Here is a 22,903-nt window from a genome sequence, read left to right on the forward strand (position 1 = left end):
ATTGGACAAGCCATGCTCTCAGTAGAGATGCATCATCAGCATGCACTTTCACTGTCACAAATCATGGACCTGGAGTTCCTGGAATCTAATTAGACATGACACTGGCTGTGCAATCCCTAACCAAAGCCAGTAATGAGAACAATTATTCCTGAAAGAAATGTATGTCTTTCCTGCGCTAGAGAGGTGAGGGCAGAGGCTTCAAGAAATGAACCAAAAATAGAACCATAACTAATCTGTGTATCTAATTTTTACCAGATGTGCGAAAGTGGTCTTGCAGAAGGAATAAAATGAAATAGCAGCACAGAAACAATTTGTTCGCTAAACTTTCGGGGCTGCTGAGCACAGGTGTGTTCGAAGACCAGACCAGAGGTTTGGAATATTGTAAACCTTTTCACCTGGCGCCAGCAGGTCGGAGAAGTAAGACTACCCGGTCTTTCACAAATTGTTCTTTTACCTACCTAACTGGCTAACTTTACGCCATAGATTCAAACAGCATGTTCACTGCTGTGCAGTGCAATTTGCTGCATGTATGATTATACAACTTGGAATATGAAATGATGTATGAAATAAAATATCACAGCCCAGTGCACCGAGGATACAGAGTGCTGTGCAATCACTGCTTGTGGCATTGACAGATTGAAGAATCCTGCTTACTTCAGCTTGTATTGAGCGCTTCATTTTCCTATAAATAAATATGACAAACTTCCCAGGCTAGCTTCCTCTAAGTGGCTGTTCATGAACAAGGAGACTGGCAATGGGCAATAAGTGTTTGTCAGGTTCCCCTCCAGTCACCTTACAAAGAGAGTTGAATGGCTAAGGCTCTTTTTAAAGCCTAATTCTCACCTTAATTCTGTTTTTTGAAGAACATGTTCTGATTACATATTTCCCTGCAGTAGTGAATCAGAACAACATCTTCCCACTTTCTGTGTTCTCTCCCTTCTCTCTTTGTCCTCTGGAGTTTATATCAGGGCAATGCCACTTGCTTCAGAAGAAGCAGAAGTGATGGAAATAAGAGAGAAAACATTCTATTTAGAGATGGGCTGGGGATGCTGGGTTTTAGTTCTGCAAAACAAAACCACAACAGAAGGTAAGTTGGATGAAGGTTCCATTTCATCCGAACCCCCAACATTAGAGGCCAGGGAATGGGTTAGAATCAAAAGTTTCCATTTAACAAGAACAAACTGGTTGGTTTTGGTTTTGCAAAAATCTGTATCAGAGGTGGTTCAGATCCAGGTTTCATTTTACATCAACTGCAAAAGCTCAAGAACTTAGGTGAAGAGAACCCAAATAAAAGGCTCTGGTTTGGGCCTTTTTAATTATGATGTAATACTACCAAACAATGCTACTTACCTGTTTGGAATACTGTGTCCAGTTTTGGCCGCTTCACCTACAGAAAACATGTTGTTGAGATTAAAAAGTTTCAGACAAGAGCAATAAAGACGGTTAGAGGATTCACATAGGATAAGAGACTGCAAAATCTAAAATAGATTAGCCTGGAAAAAGCCAAGTGCAGATTGGATTGTCTTGTCAATGGTTTGATGGGATACTATGTAAATATTTTGTCCATGACTATTGATACAAAGATATCCTTCTTACTAAATTCATCCTCCCCAGTCATCATGATTTATAGATGTCTTTCAACAGATAAAAAATGATGATTTGAGCATGGTGGAAATACTGCTCTCAGTGTGACTGATTGTGGCATCTGTTTTTTTAAAAAGACGTATGCTGTGGCTGTCAACCTGCCTCCACAACAGCGTGTGCAAACTCACATAGTGGAACTCTTCTAGGTGGTGGGTAGCTTGATTGATCCAAGCTGTGTCACCTGGAAACATAGTCCTGTGATTCTTGCTGTGAGAAATATCCTGTTTGCTTTGAAGATAAAATCCCTTTGTTTCAGAGACAGTTTGGAATACAATGTCTTAAGAGAAAAATAATAGTAATAATAATAAATCATAATTATACCTAGATCTTTATATATCACTCTTCACAGTGCAGTGTCTTCTCTGTTGAAATTTCAATGAATTTCTGGAAATGTTGAAGACACATTAGCCCTTTGTTGGTGCCAGGATGTCTGGAGGAGCTCATGACCGTGAGTGCCAACCTCAGGGCAGAGTGCCAAGAAGCAGGGCACAAACCCCAAGCTGGGAGTGAGTTCCATACTTAGATTTTACCAACCAAATATCAAGTGTGAACTGTGCAAGTACTATAGCAGCCTAACCATGGAGTCACAGACATTCCCCTTGGGTACTCCAGTCTATCTTGCCAACCACCTTTGTGATAGATGGTCTCTTACACCAAAAGTCACAACAGTATTCAGGTTACTCCCAGTCCCAAAGGACCAGTCACTTACCCTAGGTCAATTGTACCTTAGATCTCTCACCAAAGACAACACTTGTAGCTATTCCTATAACAAACGATCTGTAGGCTCATTAACTAGGGAAAAGAAACGAGTTATTTGCAAGGTTAAAGCAGGTGAAGATACACACACAAATGAACTACAGACTTAGGTTTAAAAAAATAATAGAAGTTGTAATATGTAAGCTCTATTAGGTCGCTTAGTGCTAACCCAAGCCAAGCAGCTTGGGAATCCCTTGTTTAAGATTAGAAATATTGCCCTCTCCAAATTCCAGGCAACATAGTGCTGATAATTTCTCTTTAACAGGGATTTTTATTCCTTTCCCCCAGCATTCAAGCTATGATGGCTTGTGCACATGCCTCCTTACGGGTGTGGGGGAAACAATCAACAAAGTCTTTTGTCCACTGATGTTCCACAATGGATTGCCTGGTATCCACAGGCCCTTTTTATTGGGGAGGAGATGACGCCTCTTGTGGTAAACTAGTATTTCATACTTGGTAATGCTTCTCTCCTGACTGGTGGGGTTTAGAGTCTAAGCAAACATTTTTATAGTTACAGAGCAAACACTTAAATATTCCCTTATAACATGTCAGATATTATAAGTAAGATGAATATATGTAGAACCCTACAAGCATTTCATAAGTTCTAAGCACTCACTACATTCGTATAACTCTAAGATCTATTTTAACAATACTAACACACTTCCAGCTATGCATTTATCAGTGTTCACTGAGGCCCAGGGGACTTGGCATGAGCTGGTCTGCCAGCATCAGAGTTGGTGTATTTGTTGGACCTGTGTCCATCTTGGCTTCTAAAAACCAGCAGTGAGTCAATGTACTCAGTGGTGACAGAGATTACTAGGATTCCAGGTGTTCTCAAGGAGAAACTTAATGGTGACCTCACCAATTATAGAGTGGAGTCACATATACCCATTTTTGAGAAGATTGTTGTACAGTTAGTGGCTAAACAACCATGGCCATATTTTCAATATGTCAATTTCTTTGATCCTGTTCAATCTAGTTTTAGACTGGCTATGGCTCTAAAACTGCACTAGTAATATTGATCTCCTGGCTATGAATAAGGACAGCTTATCCATTCTGATGTTGTTGATCTGTCAGCTGTCTTTGATGCAGTTAATCAGGAGGTGATGTTGACAAGGCTTGCAGTCCATATGGTTGAATGGAGCCAACTAGGTAGCTTGGCCTTTTTTTGTATAGAAAACCCAGAAGATGACTCTGGACAAGTGTTTCCACTTCTAGGGCACTCTTGCTCTAGACACCACAGGGCTCTACTCTGTCCCTCTCTTGCTCATTGTGCCCCTGAGGCAGCTAGGAAGGCGAGGAAAGACACAGGAATTACAGTTTCTGAAATATGTGGATGATAACACTTTTGTATATTGCCAAAATATCTCTCTGACCAATAGAAGTCAGTCTAATAAAAGATATTACCTCACCCACCTTGTCTCTCTAAAATATCCAATCCTGCTGGTGCAATGGAATGAATGTCTTAGTGCTCACTAGAGTTTGGGACTTGGATGAGGGGTAGATGGTTGTGGCTCAATCCAGGAAAGATAACATTAGTCAGTTGATGGAAGGAACCAGAAGAATCACATAGTGTCATATCAGAATCATGATTTGTCAGTGCGGTCATTATTTGAAAATCAGATTCAGGTTAGGGGTTTTATTAGAGCTTCAAACACAGATGGCAGCCAAGACAAAGAGTATCTTTCTCCACCTGTGGATGGTATGGTAAGTTCAGCCATTTGTTTGAACTGTGGGCCTTGCTACCTTGTTACCTTTCTCACCTCAAGATGACTGTAATAATGCACTTTACTAGGGGCTAGATCTTGAGATGGTTCAGAAGTATAGGAAGAATACTAGAATACCTAGAATAACCATTCTGCAGGATATTCTGAAATACCTAAATAGATTTTGTTCCAATGCAGAATACAACTTCAACATTTCCCCTGGAGTGGGAATTCCAAAATTTTATTTAAGGAAAAAAAATGAAACAACTTTTCATTTTTGACTTTTTAAAATGAAATGGATGGAGCTTCCCAAGCAGCGTGGAAAAATAGCACCCCTGCTTCCAGATTCCCTGCCAGACCACTAGGAGGGCTGCCAGGCTCCCATCCTCAGAGTAGGAGCCTAGAAACCCTGAGAGCCCTGGCTCCTGTCAGAATTCCCAGGGCTTCCAGGTCTGCCAGGCTCTCAGCTCTGCAGCAGTCCACCAGACAGGCAGCTGAAGAGGCAAGCAAACTGGCAGAAAACAAAGCAAGCTTCTCTGGGAAAACTGCCTGGTTTCCACTGAAAGAGTCTATAAAATCCACATGTTCCTGAGGAACATGTAGATGTTGGTGAACTGGCATTTTCTCATGGAAAAACGCTATTGAAAAATGTCCAGCAAGTTCTAGTAATTAGTATATGGTGTTAATGATGACGAGTATAAAAGAACTTACCCAGTCCTTCTATGAGCTGTCAGAAAATATATGAAGAAAGGGAGTGGTTTGATAAAATCTACCAGTTTACCTATGCATCTATCTATACTGCACCCACTGGCATGTAAGATTAGATCAAATGAAAGGAAATAGTTCTTCCCATTGTGTGGAGGCAGTTTGCTGCAGGAGGTCATAAAGTTAGCTGAATTTTTTTTTGTTAAAGTACGGGATAATTGTGGTCAGTAATGACTTTTGTAGTTATTCCTGCTAAGATAAGGGTAATACAAATCCAATGCTTCAGGATGTCACTTGATTGACACAAGGGTCAGAAAGGAATTTCTCTTTACCCGCATCTATGCAGCATTACCACAACTGACCAGGTACATTGCAGGACATGGGAAGCTGCTTCTGAAACACTGGGTGTGGTTTACTGCTGGAGGCAGGATGCTGGACTTGATACATCTGTGATCTTGTCTCGTAAGGAAAAAACGATGTTCCTAAGCAGATCTCATGCTATGTTTCCTCAGCATTTCATTTCCCAGAATGAAGTGCATCCACAATGTTATGTTCTCTTTCATTGGGGTGAGAAATAGTGGCAATACCCTCTGGAAAGCCTCATCTGAAGAGACAGGCCTTTGACTATATATTTTCACTCTCTCTTTCTTCAGTAGCTGAGAGTGGTGCACATACATACCACTAAAACAACTGTGTGCCAAACATACACTGTAGAATGTGAACTGTTGCCGATTTACTGGCTATACCTGAATCCAGTGGTTTTTGACCTGTGGGCTGCGTACACCTGGGGGTCTGCAGACTATGTCTAAGATTTCTAAAGAGGTCTGCACCACCATTCAAAATTGTTTACGGGGCTCCAAATGAAAAAAGGTTGAAAACCACTTCCTTAATCATTCCTTTGGTTTTAGGCTAGGAGCAGGGTGGAAATAGAAAATAAAACAAAGTAAAATAAAATAAATACTACCAGTTCTCAAAACCCTGTGGCCACTTCTCTCAGTGGGTATTGGGGGGTTCCTGGGCAGTTCTTTACTCCTTCCACAGCTTGTCATTAGGCTTTGGGGAATTTCTTCAGCGTTCCTCCCCATCTTAGGAGTTGTCTGCTCACTGGTGTTAATAAGGAAATATTATGTCCCTCGCCAGCCATAATTTTTATTTCCTTCAACTAACCCCATAACCAACATATTTTGAGTATTACACAGGCCACCTTACCCAAATATCAATGGGTATTTTACTATTACCTAGATACTTAGGTTGGACAAGTGTTTTCAGTCACAGCACATCTCAAAGGACAAGCGACCACTCTAAATTGATACAATTCATTACAAGCATTAAAAAATGTGTTCCCGTGGCTGGGGCTTACATTAATTAATAAGAACTGACAATCTCTTAATAAGCCTCAGTTTTCTTCAGCAGTTTTCAAGAATGCACAAGGGTTTTAATCCAAACCAATCCTAGCATAACTACACATTTCTTTAATGAATTATTGTTTGCATAAGCTAACAAAGCAGAGTAATTTTTTGATCTGTCACTGAAACAAACTTTTCATAGTAAGCAATAAACACTTACCCATTTCAGAATAAATCTAACACAACCTGAGTGCAGAGAAGATATCTGTTATGATTACAGTAATAAATCAATCAAAATTCAATTTAAAAGGGCTTTTGCAGACCAACTTACAACACATTGATTAGTTTATTCCAGAGAAAGTGTATTATTTCAACAAGTTCAATGGCTGTTCTGCTGTGTTAAATATATGCTTATACCAAGTATTGTCTTCTTGGTACAGCCAGTTCTGTCCCCGTTGTCACAATGAAATTCTGAATAGAATCATAGAAGATTAGGGTTGGAAGAGAACTCAGGAGGTCATCTAGTCCAACCCCCTGCTCAAAGGAGAACCAACCCCAACTAAATCATCCCAGCCAGGGCTTTTTCAAGCCAAGCCTTAAAAACCTCTAAGGATGGAGATTTCACCACCTCCCTAGGTAACCCATTCTAGTGCTTCCCCACCCTTCTAGTGAAATACTTTTTCCTAATATCCAACCTAGACCTCCCCCACTGCAACTTGAGACCATTGCTCCTCATTCTGTCATCTGCCACCACTGAGAACAGCCTAACTCCATCCTCTTTGGAAACCCGCCCCCCGGTAGTTGAAGGCTACTATCAAATCCCCCCTCACTCTTCTCTTCTGCAGACTAAATAAGCCCAGTTCCCTCAGCCTCTCCTCGTAAATCATGTGCCCCAGCCCCCTAATCATTTTCATTGCCCACTGCTGGACTCTCTCCAATTTGTCCACATCCTTTCTGTAGTAGGGGGCCGAAAACTGGACGCAATACTCCAGATATGACCTCACCACTGCCGAATAGAGGGGAATAATCACTTCCCTTGATCTGCAGGCAATGGTCTACTAATGCAGCCCAAAATGCCATTGGCCTTCTTGGCAAAAAGGGCACACTGTTGACTCATATCCAGCTTCTCGTCCACTGTAATCCCCAGGTCCTTTTCTGCAGAACCGCTGCTTAGATAGTCGGTCCCGAGCCTGTAGCAGTCCATGGGATTCTTCCATCCTAAGTACAGGACTCTGCACGTGTCTTTGATGAACATCATCAGATTTCTTTTGGCCCATTCCTCCAATTTGTCTAGGTCACTCTGGACCATATCCTCTCCCCACCCCGCCAGCTTAATGCCATCTGCAAACTTGCTGAGGGTTCAATCCATCCCATTGTCCAAATCATTAATGAAGATGTTGGACAAAATTGGCCCCAGGACTGACCCCTGGGGCACTCCGCTTGATAACGGCTGCCAACTAGACATCAAGCTGTTGATCACTACCCGTGAGCCCAACGATCTAGCCAGATTTCTATCTGTTTTATAGTCCATTCATCCAATCCATACTTCTTTAACTTGCTGGCAAGTATACTGTGGGAGACTGTATCAAAAGCTTTGCTAAAGTCAAGGTATATCACATCCACTGCTTTCCCCAGTTATCTCATCACAGAAGGCAATCAGGTTATTCAGGAATGACTTTCCCTTGGTGAATCCATGTTGACTGTTCCTGATCACCTTCCTCTCCTCCAAGCGCTTCAAAATGGATTCCTTGAGGACCTACTCCATGATTTTTACAGGGACTGAGGTGAGACTGACCAGTCTGTACTTCCCTGGATTCTTCTTCTTCCCTTTTTAAAAGGTGGGCACTATATTTGCCTTTTTCCAGTTGTCCAGGATCTCCACCAGTTGCCACGAGTTTTCAAAGATAATGGCCAATGGCTCTGCAATCACATTAGCCAACTCCCTCAGCACCCTCAGACACATTGCATCTGGCCCCAGGGACTTGTCCGTGTCCAGCATTTCTAAAAAGTCCTTACCCTGTTCTTTCACTACTGACGACTGCTCACCTCCTTCTCATACTGTGCTGCCCAATGCAGCAGTCTGGGAGCTGACCTTATCTGTGAAGACTGAGGCAAAAAAGCATTCAGTACTTCAGCTTTTTCCACATGATCTTTCACTAGGTTGCCTCCCCCATTCAGTAAGGATCCCACACTTTCCCTGACCTTCTTCTGGTTGCTAACATACCTGTAGAAACCCGTCTTATTACCCTTCACATTCCTTCCTAGCTGCAATTCCAACTGTGCTTTAACCTTCCTGATTACACCCCTGCATGCTCTAACAATATTTTAATAGTCCTCCCTAGTCAGTTTCCACTTCTTGTAAGCTTCCTTTTTGTGTTTAAGCTCACCAAAGATTTCTCTGTTAAGCCAAGTTGGTCACTTGCCATATTTGCTATTCTTTCTGCACATTGGGATGGTTGTTCCTGTACACTCAATAAGGCTTCCTCAAAATACAGCCAGCAATCCTGGACACCTTTCCCCCTCATAATGGCCTCCCAGGGGATACTGCCCATCAGTTCCCTGAGGAAGTAAAAGTCTGCTTTTCTGAAGTCCAGGGTCCATATTCTGCTGCTCTCCTTTCTTCCTTTTGTCAGGATCCTGAACTCCACCATCTCATGATCACTGCTGCCAAGGTTGCCACCCACTTCTGCTTCCCCTACCAATTCTTCCCGGTTTGTAAGCAACAGGTCAAGAGGAGCATGGCCCGTAGTTGGTTCCTCTAGCACTTGAACCATGAAGTTGTCCCCAACACTCTCCAAAAACTTCCTGGATCGTCTGTGCACTGCTGGATTACTCTCCCAGCAGACATTAGGGTGACTGAAGTCCCCCAGGAGAACCAGGATTTGTGATCTGGAAACTTCTGTGAGTTGACTGAAGAAAGTCTCGTCTACCTCATCCTTCTGGTCTGGAGGTCTATAGCAGGTGACCACCATGACATCACCCTTTGTTGCTCTCACCTCTAAACTTAACCCAAAGACTCTCAACAGGTTTTTCTCCAGTTTCATACTGGACCTCTGAGCAATCATACTTGTGTCTTACATACAGTCCAACTCCTAAACCTATTTTCCCCCACCTGTCCTTCCTGAACAGTTTATACCCATCCATGACAGTGCTCCAGTCATGTGAGTTATCCCACAAAGTCTCTGTTATTCCAATCACATCATAGTTCTTTAACTGTGCCAGGACTTCCTATTCTTCCCATTTGTTTCTCAGGCTTCTTGAATTTGTGTACAGTCACCTAAGATAACTAGCCAATGCCCTACTTTATCAGTATGAATCAGGAGGCCTCCCCAGCTGCACCCTCCTCCTTGTGTTTCCTCCCGGTATCCCACTTGCCCACCTATGTCAGGGCTTAGGTCTCCATCCCCCGACAAACCTAGTTTAAAGCCCTCCTCACTAGATTAGCAAGCCTGCCTGCGAAGATGCTCTTCCCTCTCTTTGTTAGGTGGATCCCATCTCTTCCTAGCAATCTTTGTTCCTGGAACAACATCCCATGGTCGAAGAATCCAAAGCCCTCTCTCCGACACCACCTGCATAACTACGCATTTACTTCCACAATTCGATGGTCCTGACATGGGCCTTTTCCTTCAACAGGGAGGATGGATGAGAACATGACTTGCACCTCAAACTCCTTTTCCTTCTTCCCAGAGCCACATAGTCTGCAGTGACCCACTCAAGGTCATTCTTGGCAGTATCATTGGTGCCCACGTGGAGAAGTAGGAAGGGGTAGCAGTCTGAGGGCTTGGTCAGACTTGGAAGACACTCCATCACATCCTGAATTCTAGCTCCAGGCAAGCAGCACACTTCTCTAGTTTCCAGTTACTCATGCAGACTACTAAACCTCCCCTTTCCATGCCCTACACTTATGGTTAGAGAACATAGTGCAGCTGCATCTACAGATCCATCATTTACCGGATAATTAAGAATGGGCTCTAAGGCAAGGCAGTGTATGTTACAGTGAAAATACAGTTATTTTCCCCTTCACCACCTACACAGTTGGAATGGAGATATAGGTTGTTTTCTCATTTCAGTCACAGTCCAAAAAAGTTAAAACACTTATTTCCACAATATTATATGTAGGTGGAGAAATTAATCTAAATCAGAGAGGTCTGCTATTGCCAAGGAGAATGGAAACTGTCAAGTTGAATGTAGTTAAGGAAACAAGCTATTCCATAGTACTTAAATTCAGATGAAACTTGGGTCTTTAGTGCCATTGTTATCCCACACAGTGTAATTGTGTTCAATAATAGTATCACTTGTGATTATACCAGAAACACGATAGCCTCTGGAAAGTCTGCTTGCTTTATGATATTCGTTCATACTACAACAAATACATTCATTCAGGTTTATATAGTGATTTCGAGAGAAAATGACTGAATGTTTTTAGGACATTTACACTAGGAATGAGCCCTTGCTAAAACCTGAATCCAAACACAAAATCCAAGGTTTGGATTCATGTCTACCAAGTCTATCAAGCCTAGCACAAATAGGGTGGCTTGATTCTGAATAATCCAAATATTGAGAAATTTGGACTTCAGATCCAGATTTTAAACTTTCAAACACAGGAAAATTTACATCTTGGGTTTTACTTCTGTCTATTTTAGAGATATAAAGCTTATAACCAGATCCAAAGCACAGGAGTTTGGTTCAGGATGCTTTCATTATCTGTCATTTCTATGTGATTTATAATACCAGCAATTGACATGAAAGTGTGGTATACCTTGTCTCCATATTTAACCGTCATAAGAGACTTCTATGTCTATAAAAATCTTTTGTCTCCCTCTTAAAGCCTTCATTAAAATACACAACTACCACAACATTTACATTTCTAGGTGCTGATAGCCATCTTAGAGGTGTCACAGTACAATATTTAGGTGGTGGTGGTTCTTTTATGGATGCTCATTGAAGATATCCTATTGTCTTCATCATTAATCAAACAAAAATATTTCTTATCTTTAATTTCCTGGGTCACTTGGCAGACTTAACTAATAACAGCCCCTAACACCAAAAAAGGTTAGAGAACTAAACTAAATAGAACAGAATAAGCACATTCATATTTTATTGGTCCTCTGAGCAGCAATGACACTTTGACCTATGTCCTAGTTCACAGATGAGAGTGCAGCATACAATCTACTCCATTATTGTTCTGTAATTACTGGAATAAAAAACTACTGCAAAATACTTGTAGGATTTTTTTCCCAGTCTTTACAGTACTTGTGAGTTTAAATCCCTATTGTCCAAACAGTGTCATTAATCATTTGAAATGAGAGTCTCCACTACAGCTGCTGTAGTTAGAGACGGCATTATAATTAGCTGCACCAACACAAAACAAAGTCTGCTAAAGACGAGGGCTGGATGATCCATATTTGCTGCACAAATACAAATCTGTTCAGGAATTAAAATGTTTGTGTGTTTAGTTCTGAATTCAAATAATGAGAATTTTTTCTAAAAGGTGAACCTTTTGTTTTCCAAGCATCAGATTCCACCTCTCTTTCTCATATAAATCGGAACCTTACTCCAAGAGCAGTTCTATTAATAGCAGTGGGGAAAAAGGTGGAGCAAAGCACCATTCATCTCATAAGTAAGAATTTGGCACCCGAATTGGTTTGTTAAATCCTCATGTCTACAGGTCTGATTGTGAATCTCTTCCAGCCACCAGTGGCCATGTAGGACTACTACTAGCTGAGTGCTACCTTGCTCCCCTGTGATTAATTTTCACTAAAGGAATTACTGTCTGGCCCTTTCTGTTCAGGTGCGTTAGGATTTTTCATCATACCGTTAGTTCAAAATAAATTAATAAAATGCTATTTCTGTATGCAACAGGAATTTGGCCTTAGGATTTTCTCACATGATTTATATGTGTATATGTTTTCCCACAGGTCATTTTGAGAGGTTATAGTTTAGCAGAGTTTCTAAAAAATAAATAAATAAAGTAGAGAGAGAGAGTACACAGAGATCCTAGCCATATACACCAGCTACTACTGTTGTCCAATGCTGCCCAGTGAACAAGCCATTGTTACTCAGGTTTACTGTCTTCTGGTGTAGGTGGCAAAGAGTCCTGTGGCACCTTTTAGACTAACAGACGTATTGGAGCATAAGCTTTTGTGGGTGAATACCCACTTTGTCGGATGCATGTAGTGGAAATTTTCCAGAGGCAGGTATAAATATGCAAGCAAGAATCAGGCTAGGGATAACGAGGTTAGTTCAATCAGGGAGGATGAGGCCCTCTTCTAGCAGTTGAGTGGTGAGCACCAAGGGAGGAGAAACTGCTTTTATAGCTGGCGAGCCATTCACAGTCTTTGTTTAATCCTGAGCTGATGGCGTCAAATTTGCAAATGAACTGAAGCTCAGCAGTTTCTCTTTGAAGTCTGGTCCTGAAGGTTTTTTTGCTGCAGAATGGCTACCTTTAAATCTGTTATTGTGTGTCCAGGGAGGTTGAAGTATTCTCCTACAGGTTTTTGTATATTGCCATTCCTAATATCTGATTTGTGTCCATTTATCCTTTTACATAGGGACTGTCCAGTTTGGCCAATGTACATAGCAGAGGGGTATTGCTGGCACATGGTGGCGTAGATTATATTGGTGGACGTGCAGGTGAATGAACTGGTGATGGTGTGGCTGATCTGGTTAGGTCCTGTGATGGTGTCGCTGGTGTAGATATATGAGTATCGAGGTTTGTTGCACGGATTGGTTCCTGAGTTAGAATTACTATGGTGCGGTGTATAGTTGCTGGTGAGAATATGCTTCAGGTTGGTGGTTGTCTGGGGGCGAGGACTGGCCTGCCTCCCAAGGCCTGTGAAAGTGAGGGATTGTTGTCCAGGATGGGTTGTAGATCAGTGATGATGCGTTGGAGAGGTTTTAGCTGAGGACTGTATGTGATGGCCAGTGGAGTTCTGTTGGTTTCTTTCTTGGGCTTGTCTTGCAGCAGGAGGCTTCTGGGTACACGTCTGGCTCTGTTGATCTGTTTCCTTATTTCCTCTTGCGGGTATCATAGTTTTGAGAATGCTTGGTGAAGATCTTGTAGGTGTTGGTCTCTGTCTGAGGGGTTGGAGCAAATGCGGTTGTACCTCAGCACTTGGCTGTAGACAATGGATTGTGTGGTGTGTCTGGGATGGAAGCTGGAGGCATGAAGGTAGGCTCAGGAGGAGTCTATGTGGAGTTCTTCTTCTTGTGCTGTTGGTGGAGGGTATCTGTGTATCAGTGTGCTATTCAGTGTTATCTTGAAAGTATTCTTTGAGTTGGAGACGGCAAAAGTAGGCTTCCAGATCACTGCAAAACTGTATCATGTTTGTGGGGGTGGTGGGGCAGAAAGAGAGACCCCAAGATAGGACAGACTCTTCTACCCAGATGAGTGTGTAGCTGGATAGATTGACGATATTCCTGGGTGAGTTAGGGGTACCACTGTTGTGGCCCCATGTGGCAGGTAGGATTTTAGACAGCTTACAGTCCTTTTTCCTTTGTAGAGAGGTGAAGTATGTAATGTGGATCTCCAGTCTTATTTTAATAAAGTCTGTTTGTATGGAAGGTTGGTTATTTATGAGAGTCTCCAGGTTGGAGAGCTCTTTTTTGATGTCTTCTGGTGTGATGCTATTAAATTCTGGTCTTCCAAAGGGGCACCTTTCTTCAGAAATTCAATTACTTTATATATTATTTTCATCTGGCTGTTGTTGAAAAATACATCATAAAATACACTCCAATGCACTGCCCACCACCAACACTACCATTTTGGTTGCTTGCAGATTTTAAGGCTTATATTTTTTTTTCTCTGAAAATGCTTCCTAAGACTATGGCCATATCATAATCAAACAGCATAATATGCAAGGTAAGGAAATGAAACTTTGTGTCACCATCCATCTCTTATGATTTTATCATAACTTTTACAATATATAGTGTTTTCTTCAAGATCCAGCTTCCGGAGTACCATGATCATGTGAGAATCTTGAGCTTTCACACCAAACAAAGTAAGTTTCTAGCCCTCATATGAACCCTAAAGGCTCAGAAATCAAAAGGCAAGTGAAAATAACTAAAGATGTATTACTTCTACAAATCTAATGGCTTCTCAGCCAGTCTAATGATTTTTTGGAGTTTGACTCAGGATTTTTGAGCATTTGAGATTGTCCACACTGAGCATACTCTTGTAGCTGGTTTTCCATCATAATATATGGAACCCTATGTGTCACCAGCTGAAGAGGAACTAACTACCCGCTAGCACAGATGTGCTGGCGTGTGTCCTGAGACTCCTACCTTCTCCTCATAAGGAGAATAATATTCTACTCCAACATGGCACTTCCAATGTTGCCAACCGCCAAAATTTCATCATGACTCTGACAGAATAGGGGCTTTTCCTTTAGGCTCCTGGTGTCCTGTGATTATGTGAGAATGTCAGGTTTCAGATTCTAAACAGTAAGAGCTAGATTCACAATGGAACTTAGGCCTGATGACCCCTAACTTTTTGGCACCTAGAAAATCACTGGGATTCACAAAGCCTGAGTTAGGTACCCAGGTTTCCTAAACAATGAATGGTGAGATAGGTACCTCAGAATGGGATACACTTGGCAGCTCCTTGCCTAAACTAGCCAATGGGAAGTGTCAAGGTGCCTATAGCATGGCACCTAAATCCCATCTGGAAGGTGACTCTTCCCTCTGCCTCAGGTTCTAAGCTGTGAAGTATCTCTTGGCATTAGTCACCCATGCTGTTTTTGCTAAAGGCCAGGGGAGGAGGTGCTCCCTCATAACTTTTAGCCCAGTGGTTAGGGTACTCACTTGGGATATGGGATACCCATAATTCTAGTCCCCCTGCCCTTTGCCTGATGGAGAGAAGGAATCTGAATAGGGATCTGCCTTCTCTCAGGTGAGTGCCCTCGCTGCTGGGCTAACAGCTATTCTGATGGGGGAAGGGTGGAAGCCTCCCTCAAACTCTCTTTTTGAAGCTGTTCCACTGTGGAAAAATAATTTGAAAAGCCATTGAAGCCGAAAGACTGGAGCCTGGGTCTCCCACCAGACTGTTCTTACCTCCAAGCTACAGTTATTCTCATGCTGGCTTTCTCTCTCTGGCCCATGAGTCTTTCATTATTTATTTGTAGTGGAACAGCTTCAACAGGAGAGATTGTCAGAGCCCCACATCAGAATATCCCATTGCTCAGTGGCTAAGGCACTCAACTGAGGTGTGGCAGATCCCTGCTTAAATCCTTTCTCCTCTTCCAGTGGAGAGGGGACTTGAATTGGGTGTCTCCCACATCCCGAGATGAGTACCCTAACCACAGGGCCAAAAGTTGAGGGTTGTTCTTCCCCAGCCTTTGTGTGTAAGTTCAGATATGGGGGGTTTGACCCTGAGAAGCAAAGAGTCAGATCTGGCCCCCTGATGCTTTCCTTTCCAGCTCGGTGCAATCTAGCCCAGACAGTCTGTAAGCCATGTGTAAAGTTGCAAGGTTTCATAACGGAAAAGTGATCCAGTACTTAGCCTCGGTAGATGGGTTTGACCAACATAATAATTAGTATGATTGTATATACAGATACAAAAAAGTAATATTGATACAACAAAAAGATTAACTAAGAGAATGCTGAAGGTCTGACTGAAACTGGATAAAATCCAGGGTAAAATTCTGAAGTCACTTGTATCTTTGTCATTGATTTCAGTGGGGCCAGGATTTCACCCTAAGAGTTCATTCAAACTCTGACTCATGCACATATGGGCCCTCCACACAGCCCTTCACCTGCCTTGTAAGTGATTAAGTAGTATTGCTTGCACATTCAGCAGTCGCCATTAAAAATCCCTGTTTCCTAACCATTCATACACTATAACTACCAATGTATTCTATTCTAGCTATAGGGGGGAAATGCGATAATCTTAGATACCAATGTATAGTACAGTTTGCTAGATGAGAATATTCTAATGTGAACCAGTGTGCAGGATTTGGCTTTCAGTTGGTGTGCAACTCAAATGTAACCTTTGCACCAAGGAGTCAGAGGGTTGAAGGTGTAGGAGGAAAATCTGTTAATAGGAGGATGTAAGACAAAATAGAGGGAGTCCGCTTTAATTTACACACGCTTATTAGTTGCTTTTCCTGCTATAGCATCTTCCATCTATATGTATTATACTTTATTTACAGACACACTAAATATCAAATCAGGGACATTTATACTGCTTTTATCACTTACACCTCAAGTGTTGCTTACACCACTGTTTACTCTCTATTAAATTTAATCTTCAGTGTGATAGTAGCTGTCTGCAAGCAATGATTACATATGGATTACATATGTATATTCCTCAATAAAGTTTGGGGGACCATGGTTTACAATCTCTGTCTCTGCCGCTTATTATTTACACCCTGTTTGAGGAAATAGTCAGCATGTAATGGACAGGAAGCAGAACTACTATGCTGCCAGAGAATGGAATGTTTTGCAACATTTCTGATCCAGACAAACCAGGAAGCACTGAAGTTTCTCTAAAGAAAGTATGTTCTTTCCAGATTGCTAGGTAAGGCACTCACTAGCACACAAATCCCCAAATTCTCAATTCAGATTTTCTTTTAAATGTTTTGTGCCAGTGTAAGAGAGTAAAGAATAAGGCCCATAAAATCTGTGAAAACAGTAAGAAATACAGAGCCCTAACCTGTGCTTCTGAGGTCCCCAAAGACTGCTGCAATATTTAGGCACAAATGAAGGATGAGTTTTCAGCCGAGACTCTAACTTTCTTGACTTTAGTTGACTTAATTCTGCTTTAACAAAATTGTAAAATATAGCTGTGTTATTTCACTATATTTATAGTTTAAAGAAAAATTAGCAATATTATCATTTTCATTTAATAATAAATAAATTCATTTAGGTGAAATCCCTGTAATATAGAATAAAACATCATAATCTTTGTGTAGGTTTTGAACCATCCAATGCAATTTAATAGAGGATTATATTTCTGCTGCAGAAATTTATAGGTATGATATTATTATTATTTCTTCTTTGCCCTCAAGTAGACCTGTAGATCCCAATCAGGATTAAGTCCCCATTGTGTTGAGTATTTTAAGGGTCCTAAGTAAGAGTAATTTTCTTGCCCTTTTATTCTAAGCAGGACAAGATGCAACAAATGCGTGTAACAAATAATAATAAGAAACAGTAGAGAGGACAAGTGAAACAAAAATAGAAATAAATATTTAAACAGGCCAACTAAATATCCCAAGTCTTTATTATTCTCCATTAAGCTCTATAAGCCTGATTCTTGATTGCCTTACATCTTGAGGAATCATTTACGTTTGGTAAATGACTACACAAGATGCAAGGCAGCGGAAAATCAGTTCCTATAGATTTTTAAAGTAATTTCTATAAAAAACTATTAAATTCTATAGAACTCTCTTGATTTTTTCTCTATTATCTTTTTCACAAGGGTTAAAAACATTACAGCACACATGTTTAAAGAGGGTATTATTCATCCAATAAACACTAAAAATAAGCCCCAGAGTGTAATTACAATGGGCACTTTCCACACATTTCCAGAAGAACAGCAAAACAGTGTAAAAGCATTAACTTTTGTAGAACTACTTTTCTTCCACATTATATTCCATGGAGTTTTATCCTCACTGTTAGATTGTATTTTCAGGCATGCCACAGAAACCACAAGCTTCAATGACATTTGCTTTCAGATATGTAAAAGAAACACATGGTAAAACAATTAGTAAAATTACATTTACAGTTTCCCCTGATTGTCAGGTCCTGCAGTTTCTCTGTAAAAGATTCTATGATGACAAAACCAATAATCATAAATCAATCTGACCACCATTCAGATATAGGAAGGCCTCTGAAAACTTTTTTTTCCATTGTAACTATTCTCACCTCCCACCCTCTCCTACCAAATAGCAATTCATTATGATTCTGACGCAAATCCCCCTGAAGTCAAAGGAAAGACTCCCAGTTGACTTCAATGGGATTTGGAAGAGGTCCTAGCTGAAAAAAAAGTTTTCTTCCCATAAGGGTGTGAGCTGCAGCAAATTGCAATGCCTCCTCTACTGCACCCTCTAAATACAGCATAGTAGTTCACTAGCCATAAAAGCACTATTTCTTGCCATAGGACAGTGAGTCTGTGCTAACTGCTATTGCTGGCATTATCTGCTAAATTACTGAGCAGGCTGGACAGTGCTGAGGCAGGATTTACCTCCTAGTGTGTGACGAGAGATGAAAATTCAAGTCTTTTCTTTCCTTTTTTTCCCCTTGTTTGATTTGAAAGTTCAAGGCTTTTCAGTTGCTTACTGAATGGATTGAATTGTATGTGTCTGTGTGAGAGAGAGAGACTAGACAGAAGCATATTAAATCTTACATCCTTGAAATAAGAAAAAAAAAGATTTACAAAAAAGAAGAATGCCAAATCGTGGTCACTAATGTTAAAAATACTGGATTACTGGCATTTTCAGTGGAAAGTTAATATTTAATATACATCGAAACACAATTTTTAAAAATATGCTTCTTTTCTAGAAAACTTGAAAGTTGTGCAGTTAGTAAAGATCTTTTGATTATACTGCTTAAAATGCATTATTTCCTTTATTTAGTTATATTATTCTAAGAGATGCAGGAATTAGTTCCTCAACTACAATGTTCTCACCACACGAAACAGATTACCAGGACACACCAGACTCACTAGATTGATTTTTAAAAGTGGCCTGTTAACAGAGTTGTAAAATATCATTTCATTTTTAATTGGTGCTAGAAGTGACCATTATTTCTTTGTCTTTGTTATTCCTACATAGCTCTAAATAGTCTTTCTTTTTATTTATGCAAATAGTCCAAAAGTGTATATGTTTTTATGACGATAGAGGAGGAACTGATTGAGAGAGGAGCTGATTTATTAATTTAAAGGACTAGAATGGCCTTGCCAGATCCAAAATGTTTATGTACTTCAAATGTATAGAGGTTCTCAGCTAAATGAGTATATTATATATATAACTTTCTCACTTTGCTGTTGAATAACAAGATGACTACAGCGCATAGAAGAAGGACTGTCTTGTGGTTAAGGCATTGGGGTTTCTGAATTCAGTTCCTGGCTCTGCCACAGACATTCTGTATGAACTTGGATGTGTTAGTTAATCTCTGTGTATCTCAATTCCCCATCTGTTAAATGGGGATAAGAATCCTTTTTCCTGCCTTTTGTCTGTCTTGTCTATTTTGATTACAAGCTTTTCAGGGCAGTTTTTCCTTCTCTCTCTCTGTGTTGGCACCATGCCTGTCATGATGAGGCCCTCATTTAGTAGAGACCCTTAAGTGCTACTGTATTATAAATAATGAATGGAAACATAACAAATAAAAGCATTTCTAACTGTATCTCTCTGGAAACCCTACTTCTTTTGACCTCGCAGTGTCATGCCAGACTATACTGTAGCTCTTCCCAAAGTGCTTATTATAATTACAGTATAATAATGCCTTTGAAGATGGTGGCTTGATATATCTAATGTTAGATATTTTGGGGGAATCATTTTATTCTCCTGGCTTGCATGTGTTTAAAAGCTTAACCATAGCATTGATTTAACCTACGAGATGGCATTTAATGAGGTAAAAGGAATTATGATTTGAATGTGCCAGAAACCCAGCTGGTGTAAAATAGCGTAGCTCCATTTACTTCAAATGAGCTATACCAATTTGCACCAGCTGAAGATCTGGACCTGTATTTCAGGCATAGGGAGATAATATAGGTTCCCACTTTGTTTAAAGCTACAAAACATAGCCCCTGAATTTTTTAGCACATCTGCAGACAGAGATCATACAGTAATTCTTATTTTTTTTTCCAGTTAAGAATTTATATATTGAAATTCCCCAGCAACCACTAAAATGTTGGCAGAGTCCAGCCAAAAAAGAGGTGTTCCCTCTTCAGCGGAGCAATTTTTTCTATCCTCAAAAGAAAAATAAACTTCCCCAAATACAGCTGTATGTAATATTGCTGCTAAAGAAGAACTGAGAAATAGCATATACTGTATCCTCTTAACCCCGAGTGTTAATATAAGGGAAGAATGATTAGGAAAGGCATATTCTTCTATTTTCTGGTCACCTGAAAGTAGGGAGAATTTCCATTTATCCTCCTCAACTAACACACACACACACAGAGTAATGTTTACACATAAAATAGTGATTTATGTTAATTATTACTCAATATGTAACTGGTTTTGTGGTAATGGAAATTAGAATTTTATACTTGCACCGTCCCTGGGTACAGTGACACAAGTCTATAGACCATGCCATCCATAACACTGCATTATTATCTACCGCTCTGGTACTGGAGTGATGTGGTTTTCTCTTTATACTGCTGCCCCAGTCTGTAAAAAAAGTATTCTTGCTTGCCTTTCTAGCAAATACTTGCCAGAGTACTCATGTTTATAAAGCTAAATATATTGGATTATTAATCATGCTAATGGGCCAAATCTTGATGTTTTTCTCAGCCCTTTCAAAAACTGGTTAAGTAATTTGCAAATATTTTCACAATGAGGCATGTGAATGTGGCATGTTTGCTCCGCTGTTATTTGTGAACTCATATTATTCTTTATTCACAGATATTGAGGAGATTGAGAATTCATTCAAGAAAAGCTTCAAATCTGCAAACTTCAGAAATTTTGGCACAAAATATTTGTCCAAAAATATGTATCAGAAGTACATTATCCTTCACTCGTTCTTTTGTTGTTCAGTGTTTGTCACTTGCTATTCTCATGTATACAAAAAAAAAAAAAAAATCAACCACCTAGTCATGAAGTAGCAACAATACCATGTAACTCAGCTGGCCAATCACACAGTGGTGAAATTCTCTCCTATGCACAAGGCTAGCACATGGCCTAGGGCCTGCTTTGAGGACTTCAGTGGAACTCCTGTGGTACATAGGCTTTGTACTGAAGGACAAATAGAAAATAGTTGATTATTTCTTATTAATAATAATAATTTTGAATCCAAATGGCAAAGTACTGCTAAATCTAATTTTCAAGGTGTCTCCTTCCCGTTGCACCTCCATGCAGAGACAGAAGCCAATGGTAGCTCTTTTGCTTAGGGAGTTCAACATCTACTCAGGACTTTACCACTTACTAGCCTTTTTAAAGGGAATGAGAGGGATCAGGCACAGAAGGAAATGAGAGCTGGATTCTTGTCAATGCTTGGTGCAATGGATGCAGTCCTTCAATACGCTCTGAAGCTCTGGTTATTCTGCTTGCTTCTGAGACAATGCCTGCCCAAGTTCCCATCTGAAGTGATGCTACCCCCATTGCAGGGCTGTGCCCAAAAGGAAAAGTGAGGCCAAAGTAATTACCCTAATTCAGCAATGGTTAATTGGACTGTATGGGCCGGATCCTTAGCCAAAATAGATTCCCCTTGTGCCACTCCATCAATGCAAAGGAGACTTAAAATGGCCTTGAAAGGGCAGCTGGAGATTCCTTTGTCATAGAGAATCCCCTGCTGGCAGACAGCTAAACACCATTGACCATGCTGGACTAATGGCATGAGGAGCAAGAAAACATACATTGTTCTTACCTCAGTGCCTTGCTGATATGCTCAGTACCTTTCATGACAATGTCCACAGACTTAGGTAGAGCAGAACGTAACAACATGGAATGGAATTTGTCCAGGACTCTGGAGGTTAATAACTCTACTTTTACAAAAAAGTCTCATAGAAATTTTGATGAGCCATGCTTTTGTCTCATCCCTGGGTTGGCACCTTCCACAGTGACTCCAGAGCAGAAGTGGCACCCACTCAAGCACTGAAAACAGTTCCCGAAGCATTTATATGTTTGGAAATCCTCCATTAAACTACCAACCCACCCCAGTTCTCCTTATTGATGTGTAGGCTTTTCTAAAGCAACTATCACAGTAGCTTCCAAGTGCCTCACAAAGATGAATGAACTTATCAAAACCCTTATTTTGAAAGGGAGTATTATTGCCCCCATTTTACAGGTGAAAACCTGGGGCTCCAGGTGAATAAATGAACTGCCCAAGGTGACGTAGGAAATTTCTGGCACTGCCAGCCATTGAACCCAGATCTCCTGACACCTATCCAACCACATCATCATTTTTGGCTTGTAAAATGATTATTTATTATTTTTAAAGCCCAGAGAATGTGCTTGTCATTGCATAAGACAAAGAATAAGCCAGTCCCTGCACTGAGGGGGTTATAACTGAAGTCAAGACCTGAGAGAGAGCTGCTGGAATCAAAGCATGGAGTACTAGAGAATGTTTGAAGAATCTCATATTTCCCAGGATATTTTCTATTGATACCTAGAATTGTTTGTCTTTTTTAGACCAGCTACTAATGAGAACTTTCCCAGCTCTCCCCTCCCCACCCCAGCACTCGGTCAATCAACTGTAACTGGTTTATTTTATTTGTACAAATAAAGACTATGTTGCTTACATTAGCGTGGTTTACAAATTGAAACAGAAGCTTAATTGATCATTCTCAGACTTTCCTCAGTCCAGTAGGATGGTTCTTTCCTTCCTCCCATTCTCTACCTTTTCACTGCTGATTTTAATCATAGTGAAAGGAAGTGATTGTTTTCCAAAGAGAATGAAGTTATTTGGGGAGGAGGGACGCGGGAGAGAAAGACAAAAAAAAAAAAGAAAAACAACCCACAAATGAGCAAACAAACAAACAACAAAAGGAGCAGCATTGAAGGTGCATAGAAAAACAGAAAAAATAGTTTACTGATTATTTTATTTTTATCTTTGCCAAATATAGCTAATGTGTGGGAATGGACTGCTCCG

The sequence above is a fragment of the Lepidochelys kempii genome, chromosome 3 (genome assembly GCF_965140265.1).
Source record: "Lepidochelys kempii isolate rLepKem1 chromosome 3, rLepKem1.hap2, whole genome shotgun sequence".
In the NCBI taxonomy this organism is placed as follows: domain Eukaryota; kingdom Metazoa; phylum Chordata; order Testudines; family Cheloniidae; genus Lepidochelys; species Lepidochelys kempii.